The sequence below is a fragment of the Canis aureus genome, chromosome 24 (genome assembly GCF_053574225.1).
Source record: "Canis aureus isolate CA01 chromosome 24, VMU_Caureus_v.1.0, whole genome shotgun sequence".
Classification (NCBI taxonomy): domain Eukaryota; kingdom Metazoa; phylum Chordata; class Mammalia; order Carnivora; family Canidae; genus Canis; species Canis aureus.
The window spans coordinates 7046513-7071456 of NC_135634.1; the positions used below are offsets into that span (position 1 = coordinate 7046513).

The 24944-nt window shown below is 40.0% G+C and overlaps 2 long non-coding RNA genes across 5 annotated transcripts in view; one reads left to right on the top strand and one right to left on the bottom strand.

Annotated features, from left to right (window-relative positions):
* LOC144295701 (uncharacterized) overlaps window positions 1-24944 on the top strand; it is an 86574-nt gene that overhangs the window by 61389 nt on the left and 241 nt on the right. The gene's annotated exons all lie outside the window — the stretch shown is intronic.
* Window positions 1-24944, bottom strand: part of LOC144295700 (uncharacterized) — a 153347-nt gene that overhangs the window by 13852 nt on the left and 114551 nt on the right. The gene's annotated exons all lie outside the window — the stretch shown is intronic.

Here is a 24944-nt window from a genome sequence, read left to right on the forward strand (position 1 = left end):
GCAATGGAGGATTTTCCCCAAATCAAAAGAGGCTTAGATGCTAGAAAGGCAAAATATGGCAGATATTCTCTATCCCATGCTAGGGATGGGGTAGCCCAGCTCAAATGATACCACTTAGATGGTAAGCCCTAGGCTGTTGGACAATGAATCCGAGGGCAGAAGAAACATCTTCATGCTGGACTTGGGCCAGTAGCCCAGAGACAATATTGAAGGCCCTACACAAACCCTTATGTGAAGTGAGGAACATCATTATTGGCACAACAAAGAACAGTGTGGATATGACACCAGGAACTGGTGGCCATAGAGAGGCCTTAAAATGAGACATGGAGGCAACACTAGTGACCTGCATCAACAGACTGCTGAGAAGTGGATAAGAATGCAGACACCTAAGCCAGCAATGGGATGTGGCAATAGTCAGGGTCTTCCCTACCCCTGTACATGAATGAGCACCACTGAAGTCCTAACCTGGGTACTTAGAAATAGGTACTCTAAGTAAAGAGAGATCCTGCAGTGCCTGAGATGTTTCTGCTCCCTATTGGTATGAGAAATCAAATTAAAATTGTCCAGTGAAAGAAAGAAAGAAAGAAAGAAAGAAAGAAAGAAAGAAAGAAAGAGAGAGGAGGAGAGAGGAGAGGAGAGAGAAAGAAGAGGAGAAGAGAAGAGAGAGAAGAGAAGAGAAGAGAAGAGAAGAGAAGAGAAGAGAAGAAAGAGAAGAGAAGAAGAGGAAAGAAGGGAAGGAAGGAGGGAAAGAAAGAAGAGAAAGAAAGAAAATGGATTTTTTTTTTTTGCCCACCAGGATATATGAAGAGAGAAGGTTACAATTATTTTATATCAGCCATTAACTTGTGACACTTTGAAAGGCAAACGCTAAAAGGAAAAGTGAATTCATGAAATAAAAGGCAACAGTTCTGTCTACCCATTGACTAGGGAAAAAAGAGGAATGTAATCTATGTGATATAATCCCTAGTCAAATTCTGTGGGAAGATAGAGCCAAGGAAGGAAAGGTGGATTTTCCCTGTCTCACAGGGAGACCAGTTCTGATCAGGAAAGAGGGTTTGACTGACACCTTTGCAGTGTTAAAATGCAGATGATATAGGCAAAGCACTTCATCAAACCCAGAGTTGTGAATTAACCTTTACAAAATGAATGGCTTTTTCAGTGCTGAATAAAAGTCCCAGTGAAACAGAAGAGGAAAATGCTGGAACCACACTCTAAATCTGAGTAAGATGGTGACCTTTGCATTCTAAATACTTGCAGCTATCTTAATATGACATTTTGCATTTTTCAACCTTGCACATGATAAAATAACAAATTTTTAGAAAAACCATTGAAGTTAATAAGCTTCCCTCCCTACAAAATGAGATTCCTTCTGGCTAAATAATATAACAATAAAGACTATATTTTGACCATTCGACTTTTACCATGGTGTAGATTTTTAATTAGAGAATGATTCTGGACTATGAAAATTGGCTTCTTAAAAGAGCTTCCATTGCTTCATCAAAAAAAGCAGAATTTTTTGTTAGGGTAAATTTACCAGCTCTCTGTCATCATTCGAAGCCTTAAATAGGAGAACATGAGGGGCAGTGAGGTATATTAGAAGGACTTGACTCTGGATCAGATCTCCTAGGGTCTTGGGCTGAATGTACTGTTTAGTATCAGTGTGACCTTAGCCTCTTCTTCTCTAAGATAGAATCTTAATACTGCTCTAAACTATCTCACAGGATTGTCAATGAGGCTGAATTGGACAGTGCTTGTTTAAATGCTGGCAGCATTAGCCAGATATAAGGAAATAAATTTAGAATAACTTGGAATTCATGATTTAATAAAAACAGCAAAGGTTTAAAGCCCAGCTATGCATCTTACTAGCTGTGTGAACTCTCTAAATCCCACTTTACTCCTTATAGAGTGGAGATAATAATCACTACATCATAGCGCTGTTGGAGAATATTAAAAGTATAAAGATGAGCCTAGTTCACAAGCACACATTTACTAAATTAATGCATAAATATCCTAGGGCTGACTACATAATATTATTTATGTTGTATTTGAGATATTTCCTTCCAATGCATACTTCCATGCTCAGAGTTTGCATCTGGGAGAAACAAAATGGCAAGTCAGACAGAAGGATGGTCCTGTGGGGTAAGAGAGTGATGAGTGACCTTTGCACGCTTAATGATACTTTGCTTGTATTTTAGAGGAAGAGCTTGCAATGGAAACATACCTTCTATTTTAAAACTCTCAGTTTGGGGAACTAGTGTGCTCCTTACTTAATTCATCTATTTGCTCATTTAATTCATTCATTCAAAAAAGTATTGCAAGCTTTTGTCTTTTATATGAGGAATATTCTCCTTACAGATACAAGAAGATTGTGGGTATTTAAAAAAATAGGAGAGCAGCTAGAATGAGCCAGTTTATTTACAAAATCAGAACTTAAAAAAAATCAGATAGTTAAGTATAATAAAAAGGAAAAACAAAACAAAAAAAAAAAAACCTAAATGAACTACATTCTGTAAGGTGACAAACTCCTCTAGAGGGAAAGAGATTCATGGTTACTTCCCATGTTGGCAGAGTGACAAGAAAAAGAAGAATCCTCATAGAAAGAGAAACAGAGAAGCCAGGTGGGACTTTAGCAAACTTTTCATGGCTGCATGCAAAATGGCATAAATTTTAAAATTCCAAGGAGCCCTAGCCACAGATTGGGTTTTCATACATACTCAAAATGAGTGAATGGGAGTATTTGTCAAAGGCTCAGGGAAGGGCAAGGCAAAAGAGAAGCCCTGTCAGGTATTCTAGACCTTCATTAGGCATACTTTAGTGGCATTCTAAAGGCAAGAGCAAGAAAGCAAGGAAAGGTTTTGCAAAGTCCAGAGAGCAGGAGAGAAAAGAGAATTACCAGCTGCTTAAAAAGCTGAAATTTGGGCTGTGAGGGCAGAAAATGATTACTAAAGTCTGGCTAATACTCAGATTGCAAGCCTTTCTGAAGAGAGCATCTGGATTATGCCTTCAAAATATTTGAAGATTGGTAAATTACATTCAACTACAGCTGCAGCAGAGTCTAGAACCAGTTGAACTATAGATTAAATTGATCTTGCAGAATCCCTCCTAATACACATTAGTAACATGTCAGGACTTTTCCTGCTCTTTTTCTGGGGCTAAATGCCATTTACAAGCATTATGAATAATGTCCCATATACAATTTAAAAAAATATATAAGACACATATTGGAGCAAGAAAGTGTGAACCGAAAAAAAAAAAAAGAAAAAGAAAAAGAAAAAGAAAGTGTGAACCATGGTCAAGAGAGGAAATGGTTAATAGAAGCAGACTCAGAGATTGGCAATATGTTGCTATTATCAGACAGGACTTAAAAATAACTGTAATAGGGATCCCTGGGTGGCGCAGCGGTTTGGCACCTGCCTTTGGCCCAGGGCGCGATCCTGGAGACCCGGGATCGAATCCCACGTCGGGCTCCCGGTGCATGGAGCCTGCTTCTCCCTCTGCCTGTGTCTCTGCCTCTCTCTCTCTCTCTCACTGTGTGCCTATCATAAAAAAAAATAAAAATTAAAAAAAATAACTGTAATAAAAATGTTATAAGATGTAGTGGAAAAGGGGAACGTGCTGAGTGAAATGAAGGTAATTTCAGCAGAGAGGAAGTATTAAATAAAATGCTAAAAAAGTATATTATAAATGTGGAATTAATTTTACAGACTTAATGACACACTGATAGAACAAAGGTAAATTTTAGTAACTTGGTGAATGAAAATAATTCAAACCAAAACACAGAGGTAAGAGAATAAGAATAGAGCATGTGAGATATGTGGGACAATATCACGTGGTCTATCACACATCTAATTTGAGTCCCACAAGTTGATGAAAGAGAAAATGGGATGAAACAATTCTGAAGAGAAAATGGCCAAGAATTTCCCCATACTGATAAGGGACATAAACCCACAGATCCAAGAAGTTCAGTGAATCTGAAGTAAGACAAATAAAAGGAAACCACACCTTGGCACATCATAGTTAAAATGCAGAGAATTAAAGATAAATAAAATATCTTCAAAGCAGTCAGAAAAAGAATATCATTCTCTTCAAAGGACCAAAAATCAGATTTAAACTTGATTTCTCAAAACAGTGGAGGCCTGAAGACAGTGGAGCATCTCTAAAATGCTGAAATTAAAAACCAACTAAGCAAAAACCCTGGCAACCAAGAATTCTTTATCCAATGAAATTGTATTTAAAAACTGAGTCAAAATAAACATTTTCACTCATACAAACAAATAAGAAATTCATTGCCATAAAACTACACTGAAGAAATGTCCAAAGAAGTTTTTATGGACAGGAAAAATGACACCAAAAGAAAGCCCAAATCTATCAGAAGAAATACAGAACATCAGAAATGGTAAATATGAGGAAAACAATGAAAAAATGCTTGAAAGTTGTTAAGTAAGAATTTTAAAAACTTTTTAAAACTTTATGCACATACCACACACACACACACACACATATACAGACATGTATTTTTAAGAGATTATTAAAAGTTTATAGTAAAACAAAGTATCTTGAATTTTAGAGTGTATGTAAAAGTAAACAAAACAAAATAAAAAGTACCAAGGACAGGAGAGAGAAAATGGTATCAAACTATTGTGAGATTCTACATTGTTTGTGAAATAGAGTATTGGAAGATAGACTGTGAAAAGCTAATGTTATACAGTGTAGTCTCTAGAAGAAGCAATAACAAACAAATGCACACAGTTGTATCTAGAAGTTCAATAGAAGAGATAAAATAAAATACTAAAAAATACCTAAAAGAAGACAGAAAAGAGGAAACCAAAGAGCAAAGAACAGATGGAACAAATGGAAATTAAATACACCATTAAATGTGAATGGATTAAACTGTGAAGCATTATGCAAATATAAACTCAGTAATGATGAAAAGAGTAGCTAATATTTATTAAATGTTTATCACATGCAAGAGAGTCTGCTAATCCATTTAAATCCTGTGTCTGTTTACCTGTCACAACCATCCTATGACAGAGGTATTACTTATGCCCACATTTTGTATATATGAAAACTCAGATGAGATATAATCATTGTTTACTGTCAGTCAACCTTAAGAGGCAGAGCCAGGATGTAAACCCAGGAAGTACGATTTCTGTGTTTATACCACTCAGATTGAATATGATGTTGATCATGGATGATGATGATGATGATGATGATGATGATGATAGAGAATAAGTATTGCCAACGCATCCCTGTGGTGCTTGACATTCCATGAAAAGGAATATATATTGGGTTTGGTTGGTAATCCTTATTCCAGGTGAAAAAATTAGCTTGGAAACCTATAATAAAAATATAAATTGTTAAGTATATACCTTTCAGAATGCAGTATATTCCAGTGTTTATATCCATGGTTACATGAACTTAAGTTCAGTCAATCCAGTGGCACTGTCTGACTTCTAGCTCATATGTGACATTAAAGCTTCATTAATATTAATTATACCTATTTAGAATCTGATGCATACAAATATACACAAATGAGGACAGCTAACACATACATACTGCGAAGCATATTAATAAGATGAATCCCCCCTCCTCAGTTAATAACAAGTGTGTCATCTAACTTCTATCTATGCATACGTAGGCCCCTGATGCCTTATGCCTTTGTTATAATTGTAAAGAAAAGGTGAAGAAATTACTAAAGAAATTATCAAGTGGTTCACAAGTCCCTTTGGTTTCCCTTTCCCAGGGCACAGACACATTGCTGCACATGTACCAGAATCACACACTCTGGGCTCTGTGCCCATCCTGGAGTTCTAGTTCCAATTTTGTCATAGCCTTCAAGTCACTGCTGAGGCTATAAAACCTACCCTCTTGGGCTCTGCAAGACTTTGGGCTCTAGCCAGGCTGTGATCTCAGGAGAAACAGAGAAGCAGACTGAGCATATAGCTATGAGTGCCCTTATGCAGAATAAAGCTGGTTGGACTATAAGGGAAGGTTCCACATGTGTTATCCAAGGGAGTGGGCAGAAAAAAAGTATGAGCAACAGAACATCTGCAGAATGTCGGATGTGAGGATGTTCAGAAGTCAGCTTCCCTTGAGGAATGGGAGGAAGAAGGTATATTAAGCAGGGTTCCTCAGAGAAACAGAACCAGCAGGTGTGTGTGTGTTTGTGTGTGTGTGTGTGCGTGTGTGTGTGTGTGATTAGATTTATTATAAGTAGTTGGCTCCGCATGATTATGGAGGCTAAGTCCCAAGATCTTAGGCAACAAGCTGGAGATCTGGGAGAGCTCATGGCATAGTTGCCTTCTGAAGGCTAGTAGACTCAAGACCCAAGAAGAATCCATGTTTCCATGTAAGTCCAAAGTCAGGAAAAGATCAATGTCTAAACTCAACAGTCACATAGAAGGAGAAGCCTTTTACTCAGCCCTTCTGTTCTATTCAGACTTTGATTGGATGGACCCACTCACCTGGGGAGAGCAATCTTCTTTACTCGGTCTGTGAATTGAAATATTAATCTCATCTAGAAACATACTCAAACACATCAAAATGTTTGACCAAATGTTGGTGCCTTGTAGCCCAGTCAAGCTGACACATAAAATTAACCAGAACAAGCAGGACATTTTTCTGGAGCTCTTATGCCTTTGCCCTCAAATAAGAAGGAAAGGAATGTTTTTGAGGTCATGTCTCCTGGATCTACATAGTTGTCTTATTACTTTTATAGGAACTCTTTGATACATACAAATGAGGATAATTAACACATATAAATTATGAAGCACATCAATAAAACGAATCACCTCTCTCCAGCTAATAACAGGGCAAGTGTTATCTTGCTTCTTTTTTTTTTTTAATTTTTATTTATTTATGATAGTCACAGAGAGAGAGAGAGAGAGAGGCAGAGACACAGGCAGAGGGAGAAGCAGGCTCCATGCACCAGGAGCCCGACGTGGGATTCGATCCCGGGTCTCCAGGATCGCGCCCTGGGCCAAAGGCAGGCGCCAAACCGCTGCGCCACCCAGGGATCCCTGTTATCTTGCTTCTAAATATGTATAGCTAAGCCCTTAATGTCATATTATGGGGAAGAGAAACATCATTGGTAGTTCTCATATGAAGCTTTGAAAGCCACATATATACGGCTGCTTTGAATGAGACCTCAGGGTCAGAGCATTCCAGGCAGGATTTGTTTAGACATCTTGAAGACAAACTTGGAGCAGCCTCATGGAAACTCTCATCAGTAGTCGTCTTCCACCAAGGTAACTCCACAGGTGGTAATGTGATGGGCCTCCACCCTGTAGTGCAGACAAGTGAAGGCCTTCCTCACATGGTTTCATTGATCAAAGGAACTCAGTGACCAGTTCGTTAATGTAAAGCGTTGGAACAGTGCCATGCCATGGTGACACTGTAAACAATTTCTAAGTGCTCGCTTTTACTATCATTATTCTTTCTCATGAATGAATATTATGCAGAGGATAAGGCTCGGCCAGGTCCCATATTACGCAGAGGATAAGGCCCAGCCAGGTCCCATATTATGCAGAGGATAAGGCCTGGCCAGGTCCCATATGCAGAATCCCTTGCTCCCTAGTGGGGAGGAAGTATCCCAAAACATGCAAGCTGACCTTACTTGAGATAACTGTGAAGTTGGGGTGGCTGGGAAGAGAATTGAAGCATGCTGTGAAGCTGTTATTGCAGCCGTGGACAGCTTCCTGGGAAAAATCACAGGAATTCATAGCTATTTCCTCTGCTCCCCTGTGCAGCTACTGCAAGCTTTTCAAAGTAGCACAGGACCTGGCAAAGACCACTCACAAAATATTTGCTGAACAGACAAATGAACTGAATGAATGAATCCTAAGGTGAAAATAACAAATATCACATTTTCCTAGCTTTCATCTACATCACCCCCTCAAGTCAAACGTAAGAACCCTCCTGGGAGCTTGAGAAAGGATCCAGAAATTTGACACAGAGTTCCTTTAAGCATTATATTCAAGACACAAGAGAGACAGGGTTGGTTTTCTGGCAACAGTGGAAACGTCCCCCCATATCACATTTGTGATCCACTAAGCTACAGGATTTCAAGATTCTCTGGTTTCAAAATGCTGTTGTGCTTAAGTAATGCCCTCCTCTTAGCACCAGTATCTTGAGAATCTTTTCCTCACCTACTTTTCCCCTCACAAATATCTTTGCAAGTCACAAGGAGAGACTATTCTGGAAAATGCCCTTATCAAATGATGATCATAAACTAGGCTGCCCTATTTAACTGCTTTCTTATTTTAGAGTAGAGTCTTTCAGATGGGATCTTGAAAACACTCGTGAAACACGGAACTGGAATTATTCCTGACATGGGCCAGTAAGTCAACCATGAGAGTGTTTATCAGTTGTCTTTTGCTGGGTAGCAAACCATCCCAAAACTTAGTGCAGGTCAGTACTTTGGGCTGGGCTCGGCTGGGCACTTCTGGGCCAGGCTTGACCCTTCTTAACTGGGCTCACTGAAGTGCTTTATGGGGACGGCTGGGTCTGGCTTCTTTACAATGGTCCTAGATGGGACAGGTGGATTGAGAAGGGCTTCTCTCCATGTGGTCTCTCATTCAGAAGTAGTTAATTTAGGGTTTTTTTTTTGTTTTGCTTTTTTTTTTTTTTTTTTTTTTTATGACAGGCCTGGGGTTCCAAGAGCAGCAAGAAAGCAAGCCACCATGTGCAAACACTTTTCAAGCCTCCGTGTTATATTTGCTATCATACCATGGTCTAGCTCACAGGCAGTGTAGGAGGGGATTACCCCAAGGGGTGGCTATGGGAAGGTATGAAAAAAGTGGGGGCCCTCACCACCACAATCTGTGTTTCAAAATGTGGTAGAAGACATACGGGGATCCAGAAGGCCCAGATTTTGTCACTGCGAAGCCTTCTCATCAGAATCAGAAATGTGACTCAGGAGCCCATCCTTCTGGCATTCAGATGCTCCTACTTCTACATTCCCACCCCCATGCCTCCTTTCCACCTCTTACTCCTCTCTTCTGTGGCTTCATCACTGCCTGCTTCCAGATATATTTCTCTTCATGCAGCCCTGCAAATGTATGGCAGGGATGATAAATGAGCCTGACTTCCTAGATGACGTGACTATCCAGAAACACAGCCTGGAGCGTGCACAATGCAGCGGCTTCCACACACAATGCAAATGCCGGAACATGTTATGGGGTTGGACAGAGGTCATTGCTGCAGAAACAGAATACCATTTGAGACTAGAATTCTAGGCTATAGACAGCTTGGCTTAATTAGAGGAATAAGCAAATAAGTACCTCGGGGTAGCTTTTGGATTGCCTCAACAGACAAAAATGTATAAGTGAAAAGGTTACATGCAATTAGGCAAAATTCACTGTGATCTGGCTGTCTGGTTTAGTTCACTCAAATTATATATAAAGAATCAAAGAACCATAAATGAAAGCAGAAACATTGGTTGCCACTATAAATCTGGTAAGTGTTTTTGATCAAGGAAAGCTTTCTTACTCAACAGGCTCTGAGCTCCTAGTTACCTATGGATTTATTTTTATAGAAAGAAATGAGCTCTCAGTAGTCCTCATTACTATCTTGCTAGATAAAAAGATCAACTAATCAATGAAAGTGCTGGTTTCAAATAGTATATAATACAGATAAAATAAAACAACTCGGACCTTGTCTTTCCAGAACTGACACATGAGTAGGTCACATTGGTTCAAAGACAATAGACAGATATAATACCCTAAACAACAATAATTAAACATTCAACATCATCTAATACTAGAGCTGTCCTAAGTGCTTTATCTGTACTATTTTGCCTAAAATAAATGATGAGGTGGTTGGGTATCATTATCTCAAATGGCCAAGGGAGCAAACCAGATCTCCAACAGGATCTGCAAATACAAATTGTCACAAAGGTAGAAAACCTTGAGTCCTGGACCCAAACTCAGGCATGAGTTTGACTCCAAACATTCCACTACAATATATTCCCCCTTGCAATCACACATGGTCAGAGAAGGCAAGACACAGATTTCAGTAACCCTCACTGGACCGTGGACTGAGTGCCAGCCTTGTGCCAGGCATGGATAGTGGAGGTTGGAATGGAGAGCCAATCCTTAAGAACCGTACAGATTAGAGAGAGGGACAGAGTGGCATGCAATACAGTTTCATTAGGGCAAGCCTGTGTCTGCAGTGGGTGGCTACTCGCAGGGTAGACTTTAGAGCAGAAACAAAGACCAGCATGGACCAAAGAGTTCGCTTTACCTTCTGACTTCTTTTTTTTAATTATATATATATATAATATATATAATAATATACATATAATATATAATATTAATTAATTAATATATTATATATATATAATATATGGGGGGGGCAGAGACACAGGCAGAGGGAGAAGCAGGCTCCATGCCAGGAGCCTGATGCATGACTCGATCCCAGGACACCAGGATCACGCCCTGGGCCAAAGGCAGGCGCTAAACCACTGAGCCATCCAGGGATCCCCTCCTTCTGACTTCTTATCCTGGCAACTTCCCCCAGCCCTTTCTCTAATACAGATATGATATTCCTTTCCAAGTAAAGCCCTTGATATTGTCAACTGTGTTACAAATGTATTAGCCAGACTAACCCCACAGTTCTTGCTACTGCTCAAATCAAGAGAGAGAATAAAGAGAAGCTAACATCAGACACTGTGACTATTTTAAACATATCTTCACCCTCTAAATTTATTCTAGTTTAAAAAGACCTTTAATGACTTCATGATTCTTTTACTATCTCTATGGTATAGCAACATTTCAGACAAGAAAACAGACAGAGAGAGGCTGAAATTCTCAAGATGACTATATTAGTTTGCTAAGGCCACCATAATAAAGTATCACTGGGTGGCTTAACCAACAGACATTCATTTTTTCACAGTTCTGGAAGCTGGAAGTCCCAGGTCAAGGTGTTAGCAAGTTTGGTTTCTCCTGAGGCCCCTCTCCCTGCTTCCCTCTGGATCCTCACATGTTCTGCTTCTGTGCCTCTGCCTGCCTAGTGTGTTGCTGTGGCTTAATCTCTTCTTCTAAGACAGCAAACATATTGGACTAAGATCCACTCTAATGACCCCATTTTAACTCAATCACCTCTTTAAAGACTGTATCTCTAAATACTGTCACATTCTGAGGTAGTGGGGTTTAGGGCCTCACCATATGAATTTGGGGACAGCACAATTCAGCCCACAACAGTAACCCAAATACAGGATGTTGGAGCCTGGATGTAAGACACCATTGATTCCATATAAAGTCATTTACTTAGGTAAAACTCACTTACCTTCTTTTCCCTGAGCTGTTCACTGCTTTCCTTGAATCTTAGTTTATCTCATACTGAAACTTACTAAACAGACTTAAGACCATCCTTCCTTCCTATCTATATATAAAAATATACCCATTTCATGGCACAGTAACAAAAAAATGTTACTTTTGTTTTGTTTTTTGTTTTGTTTTGGTTTGTTTTGCTGTTCCTGTTAGAGACTCCTGATTCCATAGTTGGAAATACTTATTTCCTCATAGGAATGCCCATTCACAATTCAATTCTCTTGCATGACTTTCAACTTTCTACTTTGTAAAATAAGTGTATGTTTCTGTCTCTCTTCCTTTAAACTTATAAACTCTCAATAATCTTTCTATGTTTTTTGGGAGTATGCACTCTGAATGAGAGTCCTAGATGCTATAGTGAACAAGATAGGTAACGTCCTTCCTTTCCAGACCTTTTGCCCTGGTTTGGAAACAAATGATACACAAATAAGTAACTAAATAGACTAGACTATTTTAAATAGTGGCAAATCATAAGAAGAAAATAAAACAGAGAAAAGGAAGAAAGAATGGGGGTCGGAGTCCAGTCCCATTGGCCAGGGAAGAACTCTTGGGAGAAATGTTCTAAGCTGAATCTTAAGAGATAAGGTGTCATCTACATGAAGGCTGAGAAGAGTGCTCCAGGCAAAGAAGCAGCAAGTATGAATTCTGAATTGAGATATGAATTCCAAAGTGGGAAAAAGTGTGGTGTATTTAAGTATAGAAACCATGTGAGTGCAACAGAGCAAGTAAGAAGGTCAGAGATAAAATTTAGCCAGCATCAGATATCTTGGTCCTGCTGGACCACAGCAAGGATGCTGAATAGTGTTCTTCATGTAATGAGAAGTATCTCCTGGATGGGGTAGAGGTTTAATGAATGTCTTCAAATATTAATTAAATTAAGCTTGCCCAGGATTTGGTTGTTCTGGTAACCTAGGTGAATAAGTCTATATGAAAACAAAGGAATTGTGGTCAGTAGCTCCATATGGCCTGTGTTACAGTCATTGGTGTTAGATTTCTACCCAGTTGTCAGGATCTAAATCAAATGATTCCCTGTGTCTTCTGCAAGGATTCTTATTTTTTTGTCAGTGTTAAGTAATTTAACATCATTACATTTTCATTAATTAGCTGAAAATTTTAAGATAGCAATAGTCTTATAATACTATTCCTCTTAAGATAGCAATAAAATATCTCCTGAATACCCAATGGCAACTATTAGGTTTCTTTTTTTTTTTTTTTTTTTTTATTTTATTTTTTTTTATTTTTTTTTTTTATTGGTGTTCAATTTACTAACATACAGAATAACACCCAGTGCCCGTCACCCATTCACTCCCACCCCCCGCCCTCCTCCCCTTCTACACCCCTAGTTCGTTTCCCAGAGTTAGCAGTCTTTACGTTCTGTCTCCCTTTCTGATATTTCCCACCCATTTCTTCTCCCTTCCCTTATTTTCCCTTTCACTATTATTTATATTCCCCAAATGAATGAGAACATATAATGTTTGTCCTTCTCCGACTGACTTACTTCACTCAGCATAATACCCTCCAGTTCCATCCACGTTGAAGCAAATGGTGGGTATTTGTCATTTCTAATAGCTGAGTAATATTCCATTGTATACATAAACCACATCTTCTTTATCCATTCATCTTTCGTTGGACACCGAGGCTCCTTCCACAGTTTGGCTATAGTGGCCATTGCTGCTAGAAACATCGGGGTGCAGGTGTCCCGGCGTTTCATTGCATTTGTATCTTTGGGGTAAATCCCCAACAGTGCAATTGCTGGGTCGTAGGGCAGGTCTATTTTTAACTGTTTGAGGAACCTCCACACAGTTTTCCAGAGTGGCTGCACCAGTTCACATTCCCACCAACAGTGTAAGAGGGTTCCCTTTTCTCCGCATCCTCTCCAACATTTGTTGTTTCCTGCCTTGTTAATTTTCCCCATTCTCACTGGTGTGAGGTGGTATCTCATTGTAGTTTTGATTTGTATTTCCCTGATGGCAAGTGATGCAGAGCATTTTCTCATATGCATGTTGGCCATGTCTATGTCTTCCTCTGTGAGATTTCTGTTCATGTCTTTTGCCCATTTCATGATTGGATTGTTTGTTTCTTTGGTGTTGAGTTTAATAAGTTCTTTATAGATCTTGGAAACTAGCCCTTTATCTGATATGTCATTTGCAAATATCTTCTCCCATTCTGTAGGTTGTCTTTGAGTTTTGTTGACTGTATCCTTTGCTGTGCAAAAGCTTCTTATCTTGATGAAGTCCCAATAGTTCATTTTTGCTTTTGTTTCTTTTGCCTTCGTGGATGTATCTTGCAAGAAGTTACTATGGCCGAGTTCAAAAAGGGTGTTGCCTGTGTTCTTCTCTAGGATTTTGATGGAATCTTGTCTCACATTTAGATCTTTCATCCATTTTGAGTTTATCTTTGTGTCTGGTGAAAGAGAGTGGTCTAGTTTCATTCTTCTGCATGTGGATGTCCAATTTTCCCAGCACCATTTATTGAAGAGACTGTCTTTCTTCCAATGGATAGTCTTTCCTCCTTTATCGAATATTAGTTGCCCATAAAGTTCAGGGTCCACTTCTGGGTTCTCTATTCTGTTCCACTGATCTATGTGTCTGTTTTTGTGCCAGTACCACACTGTCTTGATGACCACAGCTTTGTAGTACAACCTGAAATCTGGCATTGTGATGCCCCCAGATATGGTTTTCTTTTTTAAAATTCCCCTGGCTATTCGGGGTCTTTTCTGATTCCACACAAATCTTAAAATAATTTGTTCTAACTCTCTGAAGAAAGTCCATGGTATTTTGATAGGGATTGCATTGAACGTGTATATTGCCCTGGGTAACATTGACATTTTCACAATATTAATTCTGCCAATCCATGAGCATGGAATATTTTTCCATCTCTTTGTGTCTTCCTCAATTTCTTTCAGAAGTGTTCTATAGTTTTGAGGGTATAGATCCTTTACATCTTTGGTGAGGTTTATTCCTAGGTATCTTATGCTTTTGGGTGCAATTGTAAATGGGATTGACTCCTTAATTTCTCTTTCTTCAGTCTCATTGTTTGTGTATAGAAATGCCACTGACTTCTGGGCATTGATTTTGTATCCTGCCACGCTACCGAATTGCTGTATGAGTTCTAGCAATCTTGGGGTGGAGACTTTTGGGTTTTCTATGTAGAGTATCATGTCATCGGCGAAGAGGGAGAGTTTGACTTCTTCTTTGCCAATTTGAATGCCTTTAATGTCTTTTTGTTGTCTGATTGCTGAGGCTAGGACTTCCAGTACTATGTTGAATAGCAGTGGTGAGAGTGGACATCCCTGTCTTGTTCCTGATCTTAGGGGAAAGGCTCCCAGTGCTTCCCCATTGAGAATGATATTTGCTGTGGGCTTTTCATAGATGGCTTTTAAGATGTCGAGGAATGTTCCCTCTATCCCTACACTCTGAAGAGTTTTGATCAGGAATGGATGCTGTATTTTGTCAAATGCTTTCTCTGCATCCAATGAGAGGATCATATGGTTCTTGGTTTTTCTCTTGCTGATATGATGAATCACATTGATTGTTTTACGGGTGTTGAACCAGCCTTGTGTCCCAGGGATAAATCCTACTTGGTCATGGTGAATAATTTTCTTAATGTACTGTTGGATCCTATTGGCCAGTATCTTGTTGAGAATTTTTGCATCCATGTTCATCAGGGATATTGGTCTGTAATTCTCCTTTTTGGCGGGGTCTTTGTCTGGCTTTGGAATTAAGGTGATGCTGGCTTCATAGAACGAATTTGGAAGTACTCCATCTCTTTCTATCTTTCCAAACAGCTTTAGGAGAATAGGTATGATTTCTTCTTTAAACGTTTGATAAAATTCTCCTGGGAAGCCATCTGGCCCTGGACTCTTGTGTCTTGGGAGGTTTTTTGATGACTGCTTCAATTTCCTCCCTGGTTATTGGCCTGTTCAGGTTTTCTATTTCTTCCTGTTCCAGTTTTGGTAGTTTGTGGCTTTCCAGGAATGCGTCCATTTCTTCTAGATTGCCTAATTTATTGGCGTATAGCTGTTCATAATATGTTTTTAAAATCGTTTGTATTTCCTTGGTGTTGGTAGTGATCTCTCCTTTCTCATTCATGATTTTATTAATTTGAGTCTTCTCTCTCTTCTTTTTAATAAGGCTGGCTAATGGTTTATCTATCTTATTAATTCTTTCAAAGAACCAACTCCTGGTTCTGTTGATCTGTTCCACAGTTCTTCTGGTCTCGATTTCGTTGAGTTCTGCTCGAATCTTTATTAACTCCCTTCTTCTCTTGGGTGTAGGATCTATTTGCTGTTTTTTCTCTAGCTCCTTTATGTGTAAGGTTAGCTTTTGTATTTGAGTTCTTTCCAGTTTTTGAATGGATGCTTGTATTGCGATGTATTTCCCCCTTAGGACTGCTTTTGCTGCATCCCAAAGATTTTGAACGGTTGTATCTTCATTCTCATTAGTTTCCATGAATCTTTTTAATTCTTCCTTAATTTCCTGGTTGACCCTTTTATCTTTTAGCAGGATGGTCCTTAACCTCCATGTGTTTGAGGTCCTTCCAAACTTCTTGTTGTGATTTAGTTCTAATTTCAAGGCATTATGGTCCGAGAATATGCAGGGGACAATCCCAATCTTTTGGTATCGGTTCAGACCCGATTTGTGACCCAATATGTGGTCTATTCTGGAGAAAGTTCCATGTGCGCTTGAGAAGAATGTGTATTCAGTTGAGTTTGGATGTAAAGTTCTGTAGATATCTGTGAAATCCATCTGGTCCAGTGTATCATTTAAAGCTCTCGTTTCTTTGGAGATGTTTTGCTTAGAAGACCTATCGAGTATAGAAAGAGCTAGATTGAAGTCACCAAGTATAAGTGTATTATTATCTAAGTATTTCTTCACTTTGGTTAATAATTGATTTATATATTTGGCAGCTCCCACATTCGGAGCATATATATTGAGGATTGTTAAGTCCTCTTGTTGAATAGATCCTTTAAGTATGATATAGTGTCCCTCTTCATCTCTCACTACAGTCTTCGGGGTAAATTTTAGTTTATCTGATATAAGGATGGCTACCCCTGCTTTCTTTTGAGGACCATTCGAATGGTAAATGGTTCTCCAACCTTTTATTTTCAGGCTGTAGGTGTCCTTCTGTCTAAAATGAGTCTCTTGTAGACAGCAAATAGATGGGTCGTGCTTTTTTATCCAGTCTGAAACCCTGCGCCTTTTGATGGGGTCATTAAGCCCGTTCACATTCAGAGTTACTATTGAGAGATATGAGTTTAGTGTCATCATGATATCTATTCAGTCTTTGTTTTTGTGGACTGTTCCACTGAACTTCTTCTTAAAGGGGAATTTTAAGAGGCCCCCTTAAAATTTCTTGCAGAGCTGGTTTGGAGGTCACATATTCTTTTAGTTGCTGCCTGTCTTGGAAGCTCTTTATCTCTCCTTCCATTTTGAATGAGAGCCTTGCTGGATAAAGTATTCTTGGTTGCATGTTCTTCTCATTTAGGACCCTGAATATATCCTGCCAGCCCTTTCTGGCCTGCCAGGTCTCTGTGGAGAGGTCTGCTGTTACCCTAATACTCCTCCCCATAAAAGTCAGGGATTTCTTGTCTCTTGCTGCTTTAAGGATCTTCTCTTTATCTTTGGAATTTGCAAGCTTCACAATTAAATGTCGAGGTGTTGAACGGTTTTTATTGATTTTAGGGGGGGATCTCTCTATTTCCTGGATCTGAATGCCTGTTTCCCTTCCCAGATTAGGAAAGTTTTCAGCTAGAATTTGTTCAAATACATATTCTGGCCCTCTGTCCCTTTCGGCGCCCTCGGGAACCCCAATTAAACGTAGGTTTTTCTTCCTCAGGTTGTCGTTTATTTCCCTTAATCTATCTTCATGGTCTTTTAATTGTTTGTCTCTTTTTTCCTCAGTTTCCCTCTTTGCTATCAACTTGTCTTCTAGGTCACTCACTCGTTCTTCCACCTCGTTAACCCTCGTCGTTAGGACTTCTAGTTTGGATTGCATCTCATTCAATTGATTTTTAATTTCTGCCTGATTAGCTCTAAATTCTACAGTCATGAAGTCTCTTGAGTCCTTTATACTTTTTTCTAGAGCCACCAGTAGCTGTATAATAGTGCTTCTGAATTGGCTTTCTGACATTGAATTGTAATCCAGATTTTGTAACTCTGTGGGAGAGAGGACTGTTTCTGATTCTTTCTTTTGAGGTGAGGTTTTCCTTCTAGTCATTTTGCTCAGTGCAGAGTGGCCAAAAGCAAGTTGTATTGGGAAAAAGAGAAAAAGAGAGGAGAGAAAGAAGGAAAGAAAAGAGAAAGAGAAAAAAAAGGGAAGAAAAAGAAAAAAAAACGAAAAAAAAAAAAAGAAGAAGAAAAAGAGAAAGAAAAAGAAAGGAGAAAAAAAGGGGGTGGGGGAAGGAAACAAATCAAAAAGCAAAACAAAACAAAACAAAACAAAACAAAAAAGAACCACCGGGGAGTATCTTCTGATTCTGTGTTCTTTAAGTCCCTTGACTTCCCCTGGAACTTGTCCGTCTAGCTGGTGTTCTGGGGGAGGGGCCTGTTGTGCTGATTTTCAGGTGTTAGCAGTTGGGGGAGCTGCTGTGCCCCCTGCCTGGTGCAGGGCTCAGTGGGGGTTGTTTACCCCGTGAGGCCGCAGGAGGAACAGCCCCAGTGGCAGGACAGCTCTGGAAACCTGGATTCAGCCCCCGCAGTAGCTCCAGAGCTCTCCGTCTGCAGGGCCTGGAGGCTCTGGGGCGGGGCCGCTGATGTGCTCAGCTGGGGCAGGAGCGTCCTCGCTGTCCTGGGCCCTCCCGGCCTCTGCCTGTCCCGGGGGGAGGCCGGATCCTGGGCTGTGTCCTGGCGCCCTGTGCTCCGGAGCCTGCGCTGGTGGATTGGGCCGCGCAACCCCCTCCACGGAGCTGCCGCCCGAGCCCCTCCGAGCTGCTCCTGGAACCGCGCAGCCCCCTCCGCACGGAGCCTCTTCCTCTGCCCGAGCCCCTCCGAGCTGCTCCCGGGGCCGCGCAGCCCCCTCCGCGGAGCCGCCGCCCGAGCCCCTTCAGCTGCTCCGGGTCCCGCCGGGTCCCGCCGTGCGCGCTGCAGCCCTTAGGGAGCTCGGCGCACTCTCCCGGGGCGCAGTTGCTGTTACTGTCCCGGGGAACCCGAGGGCATCCCCGCCCTCCTGGGTCCTGCTCCACCTCCCCGCGAGCCCCTTTCCGCCCGGGAAGGTCGGTGCAGCTCCTGCTCCTCCGGGACGGGGCTCTCCTGTCCTGGGGACACTCGCCCCGGCCTCAGCCCGGCTCCTCGCGGGCCCCTCCCCCTTGGAGGCCTTTGTTCCTTTATTTCTTTTTCCCCGTCTTCCTACCTTGATAGATGCGCGAACTCTTCTCACTGTAGCATTCCAGCTGGTCTCTCTTTAAATCTCAGGCCGAATTCATAGATTTTCAAGATAATTTGAAGGTTTTCTAGGTAGTTTGGTGGAGACAGGTGATTTGGAGACCCTACTCCTCCGCCATCTTGCTCCTCCAACTATTAGGTTTCTACTCTAGTACAAGATACAAGTAAATGACTTCATGCAAAACTTTTTCATAACTGGAATAGCTGCTGTGATTATCCATCTTAAAACTGAAACATCTTTGGTACTTGGTATGACCTTCATTTCAGGCTGGGCTGAAATTCTGTTAGGGAAGAGAATGTGGATGCACAAGTACTATTTTGAGGAATAAATAGCAGCATCTTTTCTATTCTCTTAAACTCAAGATAAAATATAGTGTGCAGCAGGTGTAGAGCTCTCTTCACAGTACAAGTAAAGCTACAGAAAAATCATTTCCACATTAGAATTGAGATGATTCATCATTTTTCTCTAGCATGAATCTCATAGAAATATTTTGCCCTCAATATCTTCTCTAAGCAAAGTTGCAAGGTTTGTAATGACTAAGAGTCTTGGAAAAGAAGCACATTTGTCCTGAAAATTAGAAACATCTCTTCACCCATTCACATTCCCTGAAAGAAGGAAATTTGCACCTTATCTTTATTGTCCTTAGCATGGAAATCTTCTTTTATTTTTAACCCAGAAAATAAAACTGAGAGGCAAAAAATGTGAGTTCTAAAGGATACTTAGTTTTAGAATTTCATCTGGAATTTTAAAAACACAATTAAGTATGTTAAATGAAATTGCATGGGGCACCTGGCTGGCTCAGCGATTGAGCATCTGCCTTTGGTTCAGGTCATGATCCTGGGGTCTTGGCTTAGAGTCCCACATCAGGCTCCTTGCATGGACCCCGCTTCTCCCTCTGCCTATGTCTCTGCCTCATGAATAAATAAATAAAATCTTTAAAAAAAAAAAAAAAGAACCAAAAAAATAAATAAATGAAATTGTGTATCCTTCACATTATTTAATTCAACTACTTCTTCTATGCGTTACTTCCACAAATTTAACAATTCTATTTGAGTAGAACAGTGGCAGAGTAGAGTGATCTCTTGTTATGAGTGGTCCTGAAGTAACCAAATGAATGGATCACCACTGAAGTCTGCAGAGGTTCTTTCAGCAGGTCTAGATTGTTTCTTATTAAAGAGAAACAAAAAGGAAATTAAAATATCACAAAATACCCAATCAAGTTGGCAAATAAGGAACATGTGTGAACAATGGCTACCAGCTACCGATGGTTCTGCTTTTGGTTACATTTTCATATATCTTGCTCTGTTTAACAAACCTGGCCATTGCCCTTCTTCTCAATACCTATCCCATGTATAAGCCAACTTATTTGTTGGGACCACCTGATTTCAAATTGCCCACATCTACCAAGGCCCAATTATTTACTACTTCATGGGTCCTCTCAATTGCAATGATATTTTTGCTCATGTTGATGACCATGAAAGCTAGGTACACATCCAAACATGTCAAGGTGAGAACAAGAAAAAGGAACGGAGAAGATAGCAGCTTTTCAAAGTCTATTCATTTTGAAAATGTAATCCTGCACCTTATGTGATTTTGGCACCAGGTCATGATATTCAGCATGTTGTTCATTCCTCATGGGGGTGCATCATCTTATTGTATCCGCCACAGGTTAATTGCAATGAGAATGTAAAATTGGTTTAAGTGATATTGAATAACAGAAAATACATGGGCTTTGGACAAAACTAGGATTGGATCAAGAATCTACCATTTCCCAAAAACAAACTTAACAACAACAACAACAAAGGTTGGAGGGGAGGGGTTTCCTGGCTGGCTCAATCAGAAGAGTGAAAGACTCTTGATCTCAGGGTTGTGAGTTCTAGCCCCCCATTGGGTACAGAGATTACCAAACAAATAAATAAACAAACTTTAAGAAAAAAAAAGAATCACCAGATGAACAGGCTTGAGTCTCAATTACCTCATCTATAAATAATGACAATACATATAAATTCATTAGGGTACCATAAAGATTAGATCCAAATAAGTATGTCAAAGTACCTAGTATGGCATGACAATTCTTTTTTCTCTCTCTCTGATAATTTTGCTCTTGGACATACTCAGAAAAAAAATTCTCTTCGCCAACTTCCAGAAAGACGTGTCAAAGCTGGAAAAGGCCTAAAGGAAAGCAGTTAGAGGAAAGAAGTAGTGTCTAACATTGTCAAAATAAAAACTTTAGGGCTTTCCTTTCCTTTTCTTTTTTTCTTTTTTTTTTTTTTTTACTTTTTATTAAAATTAATTTAAGTAACATATAGTGTAGTATTAGTTTCAGAGGTTGCATTAGATTCATCAGTTGCATATAATAGCCAGTGCTCACTACATCAAGTGCTCTCATTAATGCCCAAGACCCAGTTACCTCATCCTCCCATCCCTTCTCCCTTCAGCAACCCTTAGTTTGTTTCCTGTAGTTAAGAACCTTTTATGGTTTGTCTCCCTCTCTCTTTCCATCTTATTTTATTTTTCCTTCCTTAGGGCTTTTCTCTTATGGTCTGGTATGGCATATAATATGGATTTCATAGTACAGTATTAGAAAAACAGAATTTGGGAGTTTTTTTTAAAACTTTGAGGAGACAAGCAGAGATAAAACAGAGATATAAATAAATTTGGGAAAGGCCAAAATAAACTGATGGATATGGAATCCATAATGGGATGAAATAGTTATTAAAGTCTCACAAAGGGATCCCTGGGTGGCACAGCCGTTTGGCGCCTGCCTTTGGCCCAGGGCGCGATCCTGGAGACCCGGGATCGAATCCCACATCTGGCTCCCGGTGCATAGAGCCTGCCTCTCCCTCTGCCTGTGTCTCTGCCTCTCTCTCTCTCTCACTGCGTGCCTATCATAAATAAATTTAAAAAAAAATTAAAGTCTCACAAAGGTGAGATTGTGATCATCATGCAGATATAGAATGAGCCTGTGTTGAGTATTTTATTGAACTTCTTAAAGAGGGAAACAACAAGATACAACATTATTGCAAAGAGCACTGGAAAAGCTAGAATTGCCAGGATAAGATTAGTGCTGGGTTCAGTGGAAAACTGAAATTATCTTGACTCTGTTGGACAGAAGTCTACAAATTGACCCTGTCCCTAAGAGGTATAATAGCCACACCCAAAAAGAACATCTAGTAACTTCTTTTGCTAATGTCTAAGCTTCAGATAATTCTTTTTAAACACTATAAAGTAAGATCATCAGGGATGCCTCACCTCTTTAAGTAGACATTGTGAAGAATAACTCCCTCTTCCCACAAGACATCTGTTGAAACCACTTTTATTCAGTTGGACTAGTTTCTATTCTTGGCCAAAATTGCTACTGCCATGATTGCAGGGGTCAACTCACTTAATAATCTTAAAGCTGAAGGAAGATATCTGATATAGGTTACTTTGATTAAGTTGTCTCTCCTGTCTGGAAAAATCTTTTGCCATTTTAACAATAGTAACTTGACAAGAGGGGATCCCATTTGAAACTTAAAAGACAATCTCTTAAAATTCATCAATGTAATTCATCTGGAAGAAAGTATCAAATGAAAGACAGGATGTTGAATTAAAATAATTTGGGCCATTTTTATTGTATTTTAACACAAACCAAAAAAATTATAGGACGACATAAACAAGGAACAAAAAGACCAAAGCTGGGATTAAAGGTTTTGAAAAACTATAAGAACACATAAGAACAAAATTTCTTTCATTCTATACAGGTCTGATGGTATATAAAAAAAAAAAAGAAAAATTGGGATTCACTACTGCTCTGGTGATAATAAATTTTATTTATGTTTAAAATAAAAAATAAGCAGGCCTATAATTTAAGTTGTGCAGAGACACATAAAAAATGTTAGTGCTCACTGGGACATTCATGAAAAGGAAGACTGACAGGTAATAAAACTATATCTTAATCTGTGAGGGTTTTAAAATCATTTCTGTATTACATAAACAGGCTAATTCAAAGTGCTTACTTTATTGTGATCACACAGAATCCCTGGAAAAATTAATTTACAGTGGAGAGAAGCAGGATTTTTTTCCAAATAAATAATTTATATTGATGCTTGTCCTTTTTACTTAAAGAAGTTCTGAAATAGCTATAAATTGAAGACTTCCAACTGATTAAAGCCTCTCCATCTTTGTCACTCTGTGCCAGCCAGTGGCCAGTGTGCTTGACAGAATTCAAAAGGAGAGAGAACAGCATATGGCAGAATGAGTTTTGAGCCCCAGAGAAAGCTTCCCCCATTCCCACTCCATCTGTGCATTGTGTGGCACCTCTCCCCATAGCACAGAGATGCTGAGCTAAGGATGGGAGAAATGTATGATGGCAAAATGCAGAAACAGCTTTTGTGTCATGCTAAGCATTAACAAAACACTTCCATTCCACAGCACACGTCTTAAACTGAGAGAGATGGGTGGTATAAGTTTATCTGAGGGCACTCAGACTGATTCTTCGAGTTCAGTGCACAAAGCAAGCTTCCTGGAGTAAGGCATTGTGAAATGATAGCTGGAATATGTCAATGTTTGGCTTTGGGACCTGGGGAAGGACGTGTTGTGCAAATCATTGGCCTCCCAGGAAACCTCAGGAATACATTCGAGCAGCCAGGGAGTCCTGAGAGGGCTCAGAGCAAGCAAACCGTTGGAGTGTTTCTCCTGTGCACCTCAACCCAAATAGTTTTGCTGATAGAGGCTGAAAGAAAAAAAAATGGAGCCAGTGATTTGTGTTGTATTATGATAAGTGTGCTGTTAGGAGACTTTGACTAGTCAGTAGTCATTGTTTCTCCAAAATGCAGGGAAACACAGGAAAACGTTTGTCCTTCTGTTTTGCTCTCTTTCTACCCCTTTCCTCAAGCTATGATGAAGGCTCTGATTGTCTCCACCTTGACTGCTGAACCCCAGGCTACTACTCTGCTTCTGGGCTCCCAGCACAAAATGAACACGGCAGGAGGGCAGAGAGCAGAAAGACAAGAGGCAGAGCCTGGGGACACACCACCCGGTCACAGCTGTTGCTCACCCTCTTCCTCTCTTCCCCTTTCAGGGGTGCGTGTGCACATGCACCGGTGCACACAAGGGAAAACACATACACACCACTGAGAAGCCTTCTTCAGTTACTGACTTAGGACAACTTAGCGCTAGCTTCATCAGGATCTACCCTCAAAGCTGAGAGAGATGATTGGCCAAAAATTCTTGCTTGGTCCAAGCGACACGTTCTGAGTCCACTCATTCCTTCTACTATTCCTCTGACTATTACATTGGAGAAATTTGGGGATTTCCATAAATAAAGCTACACAGCAAACAATTCATGGAAGAGCTACAGACAGCGTACCAGAGGCAGCCCCAGCCCTGAGCTGTCAATGTATGGGAAGCATGAGTCAGTTCAATCCCCAGACAGCATGGAGAATGATGATTAACTCCATTAATTAATTAAGTGGAGGTCAGTTAAAATTTTGACTGTATCATCATTTTTATTTTCCTGATGTTTAATCACTTCTAGCAAATAACAAGGGCAAGCTACATAAAATATTAAACAACCATATTTAAAATTTCTTATAAAACTCTTATATAACCACTGATAAAACCATATGGAAGGCCACAGAATAAAATGAAGCATTTGTTACTTGATTCACAAAAGACAGAATCTAACATAAGGAAAAAACCTCCAGAAATTGACATAAGAAAGGCAAATTACAAGTGTCAAATTATCTTCAGCATAATCATCACCACCAGCAGCATCATAGGAACAATAGCAGTAACTAATATTTACTGAGCTCTTCCTAGGTGCCAGCACTATTAGTCTAAAGAACTTTACATATATAATTTCCTTCATGGTTTGGGTGAGACAACTGAGGCACACAAAGACAATATAAATTGGTTGGGGCCCCATAATTGGTAGGGGTTTGGGTGGGGTTTTGGACAAAGTCAGTTTGAGCCCATGATCTTAAACAGACTACAAGGTAGTACACACGGAAGCTGGCAGTGGGTATCAGTGGCCCTGTACTCCTTTGTCTAATGTGTTTATCTGAGGATGCTTCTCAGCTAGCCCCCCTAAAGGAGGGCTAAAGGAGGTAACTCACTTGTGGCTAAAGGAAGATGGGTAGGAGGCAGGACAAGAGGAGGCACAAAGCTTTCTGATTCATGATTCCCACATTTCCATTGCCCTCCCTGATCTACTCATCTATAGCTGCATTACACGTTATCCTAAAACTT